We start from the raw sequence: 9,849 nt of genomic DNA on the forward strand, positions 1-9,849 counted from the left end.
GGGATGTAGGGCGGGGCGGGTCGGGGATCGAGAAGGGCCGCGGCCCCACCCGCACTGCCCGGCTGCTGGCGGCGGGGCGCCAGGCCTCGAGCTCCCAGACCTGGGGCTCCGCCCCTGAGCTGTCTTTGCTCAGGCTCCGGGCTGGTGGTTAACTACGAACTGAGACCTGGGGCCCTTGGCGCACGCTCCGGGCTCCAGCTAGTCTGGGCGAGTTCCACCTCCCCAAGAGGCTCTCGCTTGGGGTTGGTCCTAGTTCCCCACTCCCACCCATATCCTGCCTCCTTATTCCGGCCGCCTTATTCCAGCCTCCTTCCGAAAGCCGCCTCCGCCATCCATAACCTCTGTGGGATCACGCACCGTCCGCGGCCAGCGAATGGCTTTGCTGTGACTCCCACCCTGGCCTGGTTTGAAACACTTGGATAAAAAGCCCTAGCCAGGGGGACTTTGCTCGTATTTACAGAGCCTCCCAGGGGTAGATTCTCCTAAGCCCTGGCGTTTTCTTAAACTAAACCCCCTGACACACACACACACACACACACACTCACTCACACTTTATTGCGACCACAGCAGACCTGTATTCTCTTAATTTAGGACCCACATACATGTTGTAGACGACTGAGTGATCCTGGAAGTTTGGTATCAGTAAGGATGGGGCCACTGATAGGAGGCACCCCAGAGCCAGTGTCCTGAACGCCAGGCCTCCCACACACCAGTAAATCGCCATTGCGTTCCACTCGCTCCTATCTGGCACGTGGCATCTCTCTCTCTCATCTCGGCATGCTCACCTCTCTCTCCTGAGAAAATAAAACCCCAAAATACAGTCTATTCACGTAGTCCAAGTCGTTTGTACGAGGATTACACAGCAAAAGAGGGTTAGAACCCACATTCCCCAGGCCCCCACCCCTAGAGGCCTCAGTGAGGTGCCCCAGCGCCATGCTGAGGATGGCCTGAGTTGCACGGGCAGTGTCCACCGCAGTGCCCGGCTCAGAGTCAGCGTTACCCTCTTGGTGCCAACTGCCTTGCGCAACATTTCCTGCTGTGGCTTGAAAAAGTATGGTATTCTTGCTAGCGTGTTGAGTACAAACCCACACACAGTTCCTTAGCTGGAAGACTTAGGACTCCATGTGTTTTTGGATTCTGGAATGTTGGGCCATTAGAGTGATATAGTGCAGAAACCATCCACAGTGTTCTGCTGGATCCCCAGCGGGGAGGGGACCGTCGTGCAGGGTCACGTGATGTTTGTTTCAAAGCGTGTGTGAAAAGGAACACACACTTGAGGGAACCGAGGTTATAAATAGCCTGATGTTAGTTCAGGCAGGACTCTGTGCTTGAAGGGTTTGGGAGTCTAATTTATGAGGAAACTAGGTTTGCAGATCAGAGGGTGCCTGCTGCTGGGATGATTTTTTTAAATTGATACCATTATTAAGTACCTGCTGAGTATCAGATGCAGACGACATAGACTACCTACTTGTCCAGGCACTAGACAATTTACCTCTACAGATAATATCTGTTTATTACAGATAAATTAGGAGAAAACACAGGGGGTCCCCCGTGAAATAATTGGGTCCTCGGAGGATGCTAAAATATTGTTAAAAGGTTACTGGAGTAACAGGCCAAAATCATCGTCCAATACATGACTAAGTCATTACAAAGGCGAAAGACTGTACTGTACCTATGCCGTGGGGTGTTGGAGGTCTGGAAGATACCCTCTCAACCTTGTGATTGAACAGTATTCTTGGGAACCAGCAGTTAGCGTAATGGCTATGTTGCTGGACTCCCACGTAGTCGACCGCGGTTCGCGTCCCGGACCCGGTGGCTTAGAACTCACGCCGGGTGTGTGTGCGTGCGTGCCCAGGATCCCGAGAGGAGAATGGAGGAGAAGGGATTACGGCGTGACCATCCCCCCTGGGGGGTGATTTCTCGCTTTCTGTCTCTATGTCTCTCTCTATCTGGCGAGCGTATGCGCCCTATAGCGAAAACGTCTCCAAACAAACCAACAAACAAACAAAAAAAAACAGTATTCTCAAGAATGGGACAATCTGACATCGACTGTCTCTTGATGTGATGTAAAAAATTCTATGCAGAATTACTGTAAGAAAAAACCAAGTGTTGAATCTATTTTTAAAAAACTTTATTCGCGGGCAAGCCCATGGCGTGGTGATTAGGGTGGCTGGATCCCACATGGCTAACTGAGCAGCTCGAGTCCTGGACCCAGTGACTTGAAAATTGCACCAGTATGCGTGATCCAGAGACGAGAAGGGACACTTTCTCTCTTTCTCTCTCTCACTTTCTTTCTCTCTCTCTCTCTCTTTCTCTCTGGGGAGTGCACATGCGCTATTGAAAACTAAAGAAAGAAAAATTCATTCACTTATTTCTTCACAGAGAGACAGAGAAAGAGAGACACCCCCAACAGGGTGCCCACACCACAATCCATTCCCAGCTTCAGCTACTTTGGACATGGGCATGTACATGCACCAGGTATGCATTGATCCAATGCATTACCACTGCATCACCACCTGGGGACCCAAATTTAATAACGAGGAAACAATCAAGTATTGAGAATGAGGGCCACAAGATAAATGGCCAAGACTTTAAAAAGATAACATATGAGGTCAGCAGGTGGCATGGTGGTTAAGGTGCTGAACTCCCATGTGGTTGACTAAGGTTTGAGTCCTGGACCTGGCAGCTTGAAACATCGCAGGCCAGGGGGACCAGCAGTTAGCGTAATGGCTATGTTGTTTGACTCGCATGTAGTCGACCATGGTTCATGTCCCAGACCCGGTGGCTTAAACTCACGCTGGGTGTGTGTGCGTGTGTGTCCAAGATCCCGAGAGGAGAATGGAGGAGAAGGGATTGTGGAGTGACCCCCTGGCGGTGGTGGTGGTGGGGGGGGTCTGATTGCTCGCTTTCTGTCTCTCTGTCTCTCTCTGTCTTTCTGGCGAGTGCACACGCCCTATAGCAAAAACCCCTATAAAAAAAAAAAAATAGCAGGCCATGTGGGATTTGGCTCTCTTAATCACTAGGCCATGGTCAGCCCTCCGCCTGATTTGTGGAATCGGGTGGATATGTGAGGGCATGTGTCATTTGTGGATGGTCTCTGTGGTAGGTTGAATAATGCTCCCTTCCAAAAGATACCCACATCCTGCTTCCTAGACCCTGTGACTGTTATCTCCTGAGAGGAGAATGGAGGAGAAGGGATTGCAGCGTGACCGTCTCCTTTGGGAGGGCGATTTCTCACTTCCCCTCTCAGTTTATTTCTCCAGGGAGCACACATGCTCTATGGCAAAAATCTGAAACCAAACAAAACAAAATAATAAATTGTGTGTGTATATACACACACATATATATATATGTATATATATAATGAAAACCAAAATTAAAAAGAGAGAGAGAGAGACCAAAGAGACGTAACGGGCAAATACAGCTATTGCACCTTGACTGGGTCCTGAATTGGCTGTTGACTTCGGTCGCGTCCTGCTCAGCGCTGGTGCCTGTTCTGTCTGATGATTCTTGGCTGCCCTCAGTGAGGGCCAAGGCTGGCATCTGTAGGGAACGCGGGAACGCTTCCGGTTCTACATGTTGCACTGTTTTCCTGCCAGGCCGCTGCCGTGCTTGGAAGCATGAATGGGAGCTTTGTGACTGGGGGCGGTGCTTGCTGACAGGCTGGCCTCACAGGTGGCCTGGGAGAGAGTTCAGGGCCCCTCTTCCTGCTGCCTTCCCCTTTGCCGCAAGTACAGGTTAGGGGAGGCCATGTTTTGTTTTGTTTCGATTCATCTGCTAGCGTCAGCCCTAGTTAGTACCTCAGGTTGTCAGAGAGTGGAATCTTTTTTATTTGATTATTTTAAAATCTTCTAGCAGATGTGTGCACTTGATGGGGTTGGGGATGGGTGGGGCCACAGAACGTGAGAGAGCACCACCCCATTGCGCATGACGGCTATAATCCCGCTTCCATTGCGTCCTCTTTTGGTGATTTTGGGTACACACACACACACACACACACACACACACACACACACAGGCCCAGCATGGTTTTCAAGCCTTGAGGTCCAGACTTGAACCCTGCAATCGGCCATGTGGGATCTAGTCACCTTAGCCTCCAGGCCACAGAGAATTGGGTCTGTTTAGGACTGCCCTTTTGGCTCCTGTTTTCCTGCACACAGGTGTTGGGTGGCCTGTGTGCTGGGAAGGGGGTTAAGAAAGGGCAGGGGTGGGACCAGCAGGTGGCCTAATGATTACATCACTGGACTCCCACGTAGTTGACTGTGGTTTGAGTCCTGGATCCGGTGGCTTAAAACTCACACCAGGAGTGTTTGTGTGTATGCCTGAAATTTTGAGAGGAGAAGGGATTGCAGCATGGCCATCCCCCCCCATCCTCCGGGGGGGGATGATTTCTTGCTTTCTGCCTCTCTGGCTCTGTCTATATAGATATGTGCCCTATAGCAAAAATCTCTAAAGAAAAAATAAAATAAAAGGGGGGCAGACAGGGGACATGTAGACAGGCTGTCCCAGAGCCCATCTGGTCTGCCCCCTGCAAGGTGGGCCAAGGTGGGCCCCTCTTTCCTATGGCCTTGTCCTGAGGCTGTGCTCTTCCTCACTCTGACTTGTGTCCCCTTAAGTCTCCATCTGATTTTTCTTTTTTAATTAAAATCTTTTTTTTCTTTTTTTTTTTTTACTTTTTTTAGTTTTTATTTCATAATCACAAACTTAGCTTTGCAAGTCAGCTAGATCTGGAGGGGAAGAAAGAAAATATGGAGCCCAAAGAACTGCAGCGCGAGCACAGGTTACAGGACACAGCGAGCAGATGGGGTGGAGGGTGCTCTCTTGAGCTACGGAAGGGAAGTTCTGGGGGGCGAGAGAACACACGAGTCACGTTCGCTGGACTGTGTTCACGTTCACAGTCAGCAGCGGGGATCTTCTTGCTGGTCTTGCCCCTCTCGGACCCCCAGCACTCCATCATACCCCCTTTCACCTTGCCATCCAGGACCACACGCTTGCCATCCAGCCACTCAGTCTTGGCAGTGCAGATGGAAAACTGAGAACCGTTTGTGTTGGGTTCAGCATTTGCCACGGACAAGATGCCAGGACCTGTATGTTTTAGGATGAAGTTCTCATCATCGAATTTCTCCCCATAGATGGACTTGCCGCCAGTACCGCTATGGCGTGTGACGTCACCCCCCTGGCACATAAACCCTGGAATAATTCTGTGAATGCAGGAACCCTTATAACCAACATTATAAATGCTTTATTTAACTTTACTTATTTACTTATTTTAATTTGACTAGAGAGGGACAGAGTGAGAGAGAGAGAGAAGAAAAAAAGTCAAGCCACTGTTAGGTCCGGGACTTGAACCATAGTCGGCCATGTGGGAGTCCCGCACCATTAACCACCACACCACCTGCTGGTCCCAAGCCTTGTATGTTGTGGTAATCATTACAGCAGTAACAGGAAACGAATACAGTCTCCCTTCCAACCTGGTCGCGATGGGTAGGTAGTGGCTCCCCGCTCTCCAACCCTGTCGCTTTACACCACCCGGAGTGCTCTCGCAGTGCCGAGGTGGCAGGCTGTGGGCGACACCTGTGGTTGCTGCGGGACCTGAGGCGAGTGTGGCCTCAGTGTGTTGCCAGCTTCCTTCCAGTGTGGGAGTCAGATTGAACGGCGTAGGAGACACGAGCTGGTAGCCTTCAGGTTGTACCAGGCCTGCAGATGTTTCTTTTGGCTTCCAGCATTTTCAAGCTTTTCACTGTATGTATTTTGAATAGGAGAATATCTTTTTCTCATGTGAAACTGAAATAAGAAAGGTTTGTGTGGTGAAATCTCTCCTCCATCCCTGCCCTCAGCTGCCCCAGTTTACAGTAGATACTGACATATTCTTTTTTTTTTTTTTTTTGGAAAGGTTTTTGCTATAGGGCGTGCGCGCTCGCCAGACAGACAGAGAGACAGAAAGCCAGAAATCACCCCCGAGGGGGGATTGCCACACCGCAATCCCTTCTCCTCCTCCATTCTCCTCTCAGGATCTTGGGCACGCATGCACATGCACCTGGCATGAGTTTAAGCCACCAGTCCGGGACTCAAACCGCGGTCGACTACCTGGGAGTCCAGCGAACATAGCCATTATGCTAACTGCTGGTCCCATACTGACACATTCTTCCAGAGATTTTTTTTTTCTTTTGGTAGAGGATTTTGCCTTAGGGAACATGCACTCACTGGAGAGAGAAGAGAAAGAGACAGTGACAGAGACAGTGAGCAGGAAAGTGAGAAATCACCCCCCAGGGGGTATGGCCATACAGTAATCCCTTCTCCTCCATTTTCCTCCTAGGACCTTCGGTATGTACAGACATGAGCCCCATGTAAGTTTCAAGCCACCAGGTCTGGCACTCGAACCATAGTCAGCCACTTGAGAGTCTAGAGATGTAACTACTACGCCATCCACTGGCCCTTGCAGAGATTTTTAAAAATTTACATATATAGGAACCAGCAGTTAGCGTAATGGCTATGTCGCTGGACTCCCATGTAGTCGACTGTGGTTCGAGTCCTGGACCTGGTGGCTTAAACTCACGCCAGGCGCGTGTGTGTGCGTGCCTAAGATCCCAAGAGGAGAATGGAGGAGAAGGGATTGCGGTGTGGCCATCCTCCCACCCCCCGCTGCTGCTTAAATCCTTCATAAATTTCTCACTTTCTGTCTCTCTGTCTGTCTTTCTGGCGAACGCATGTGCCCTATAGCAAAAACCTCTAAAAAAAAAAAGAAAGAAAGAAAAAAGAAAAATTTACGTATACAAGGAATTTTACACACACGTACCCTACACACACTTTAAACAAATAATCACATGCCGTCTACTCCCTGTTTCACATTTTGCTCCTGTCATTTAATATATTTGGGGACCAGCAGATGGCATAATGGTTACATCCTTTGAAATGAGCGGAACAGGGGCCGGCAGGTGGTGTGGGGGTTAAGGTGCTGGGCTCCCATGTGACTGACGGCGGTTTTGGACCTGGTGGCTTGCTTTCTCATTTTCCCTCTCTTTCTCTGTTTCTTTCTGGCGAGCGCTATGTGCCCTATAACAAATTAAAATAAGAATAATAAGTAAAATGAAGTAAACAATGTTTGGGACCAGCAGATGGCATAATGGTTACATTGCTGGACTCCCAGTGGCCGATCGTGGTTCGAGTTCTAGACTCTGTGGCTTAAAACTCACGCTCTGTGTGTGTGTGTGTGTGTGTGTGTGTGTGCCAAGATCTTGAGAGGAGAATAGAGAAGGGAGTGTGTCATGGCCACAATTTTTGTCTCTCTGTCTCTCTGGCAAGTGCGTGTGCCCTATAGCAAAAACCTCTCTCAAATAAATAAATAAATATTTCTTAAAAACAATAAAAAAGAAATGAGCGAAACAGGCAAATCCACAGTGACAGAAAAGCATTAGTAAAACTTCATTAGACAGGAGGCAGGACGAACTCGGAAATGGGAAAACAGACACGGTGTCACAGTGTGGAGTAAGACTCAGGAGGCGTTCTGTCAAGAAAGAGAGAGTTTATTGAGCCAAAGTGCCCGGGGGTCTGAAGGCAGAGCTGCGTTAGCCCACCTCCAGGAAAGGGGGGCTCCTTTTACAGGAAGAATGAATACGTGACTGATATGCAGGGAAGCCGGGCACAGTGGGATAAGCACACATGGAACATTGCGTGTGCGTGCGTGTGTGTGTTGTTCCGTCTCAAGGGAGTTAGATTTAACAACACTTTTTCCAAACGCTGCTGCTTAAATCCTTCATAAATTGAATATCAGATGCTTGCAAATGTTGTAAATACCTTGACAAACAGACAAAGCAGTCTTGGGCTGTTATAATGAGCGCAGAATGCTCAGATTGCATTTGTCACTAATGTGCAGATATCACAGATTCGAATTTGTTACTTGATCTTATTTGTCTATTTATTCACTTTTAGACAGGGTCTTACTATGTCACAATCCTCCTGCCTCAGCCTCCAGAGTAGCTGGGGTTACGGGTGTACACCATTGCACCCAACTTTTTAGGTTGGGCTGGGACTCGAACCTAGTTCTTCCATGTGGCTTCAACCTGAGAAGCCACAGTGTCTACCAGGATATGCCGCTACGTCTGGACTTCTTTCTTTTTTTTGCTGCTTTGTTTTGTTTTGTTATAGGGTGCGCGTGCTCACTGGAGGGAAACACAGAGAGAGGGAAAGTGAGAAAGCACCACCCCTGGGCTGGGGGAATGGCCATGCCGCAATCCTTTCTCCATTTTCCTCTCAGGACTTTAGGCATGTATGTACATGTACCTGGCACAATTTTCAAGTTTGCCGGGTCCAGGACTTGAACCTTGCTGTTGGCCCTGTGGGATCTAGCCTCCTTAACTACGATGCCATCAGCTGGCCCCATGGGCCGGTTTCTTTATTATTGCTATTTCGATTTTTATTCTTCTTTCCTGTTGGGAGTATGATTTTTGACTCACCTAAAGTATGTCATGATTCCTGTGTCTGACCTATTGAAGTTTCAGCTCTAGGTGGGAGTTAATATCAGGATGCCCAGTGGTTCAGGACCAGTGTCACATCCTGGGGAATGTCCGACCGGGCAGCCACAGAACACAGCGTTACTCAGAGGCCGTCCACAGGATTAGCTCTGAACAAGAAGACAGAATTTTTGTTTTTGTTTTTGTCGTAGGGTAAGTGCACTTGCCAGAGGAGAGAGACAGAGACAGACAGTGAGAAGGAAAGCAAGAAATCACCCCTGGGGTGTGTGTGTGTGTGTGTGTGTGTGTGTGTGTGTGTGTGTGCCGCAATCCCTTCTCCTCCATTCTCCTCCTGGGATCTTGGGCATGTACACACACATGCCCAACGTGATTCTTAGGCCGCCAGGTCCAGGACTTGAGGCCGTGTGGACTCCACCCCAACCAGTACACCACCTGCTGGTCCCGACAGGTTTTGTTTATGGTCCTGGTCCTGCTTCCTCTTCCGTCCCATCTGTTCTGAGTGGCAATCTAGCATGCTACTCTGTAGCTTTTGGCTCTGAACAGAGCCTGCTTTTATCTGGTTAAATCCAAAGCCTTTCATCACTGGAAAACCTCAACTTCTATTCTTGTTGATGATTAAGAACTGAGGAGCCAGCCAGTGGCGTGGTGGCTAGGGCACTGGACCCCACATGGAAGGCTGTTGTTCTAGTCTCAGACCTGGTGGCCTGAAAACACACTGGGCACGTATGCGTGCCTGCCCGGAATCCCAGGAGGAGAATGGAGACGGCATTGCGGCATGGTCATCCCTTTTGGGGGTGAGTTCTCGCTTTCCTCCTCTTTCTCTCTCTCTTCAGCGAGTTCACGCCCCACATAGCAAAACAAAACAAAAACTGATTGCTCTTATCTGAGTGATGGTGGTTAAGGGAGAAGTTAATAAATTATGGACACGTCTACACGGCGAGAATGTTGGAGGGCAGAAAGTTAAACACTGAAAGCATTTCTGATAGAGGAAAATCTTCTGAACAAACAAGTAAAGTTGCAAGGAACCCATTTGGGGAAAGGCAAGGCATATAAAATACAGATCCAAGAAAAGAGAGGGACATGGATTGAGAAAGGAAGGAACGTCCCAGGTGAAATATGAGGCGTCCAAGGTTTCAGGCCCAGGGAAACAACAGGCGATGAGGCCCCGAGGCAGTGGGGCGGAACTGCCGGCTCCACTTTTGTTAAAGATTAAGCTGCTGACCTCAAGCGACCAGGCCAGACCCGGAGACCATCCCATACTCCTTGCCTTGGTGTTTAACCATCCTATAACTTTCATCTTAGCAGTTAACTGTCCCAGCTGTGCAAAGAGCCTTGCTCTAGCTTTTTTTTTTTTTTTTTTTTTTTTTGGGGGTTTTTT

The 9,849-nt window shown here is 49.1% G+C and overlaps 1 long non-coding RNA gene across 1 annotated transcript in view; it reads left to right on the forward strand.

Moving 5' to 3' along the window:
- The window catches only part of LOC106736353 (uncharacterized), a 48,748-nt gene that overhangs the window by 1,371 nt on the left and 37,528 nt on the right, over positions 1 to 9,849 (forward strand). The gene's annotated exons all lie outside the window — the stretch shown is intronic.

This window comes from Tupaia chinensis, unplaced genomic scaffold (assembly GCF_000334495.1).
Source record: "Tupaia chinensis unplaced genomic scaffold, TupChi_1.0 Scaffold138910_1, whole genome shotgun sequence".
Lineage (NCBI taxonomy): Eukaryota > Metazoa > Chordata > Mammalia > Scandentia > Tupaiidae > Tupaia > Tupaia belangeri.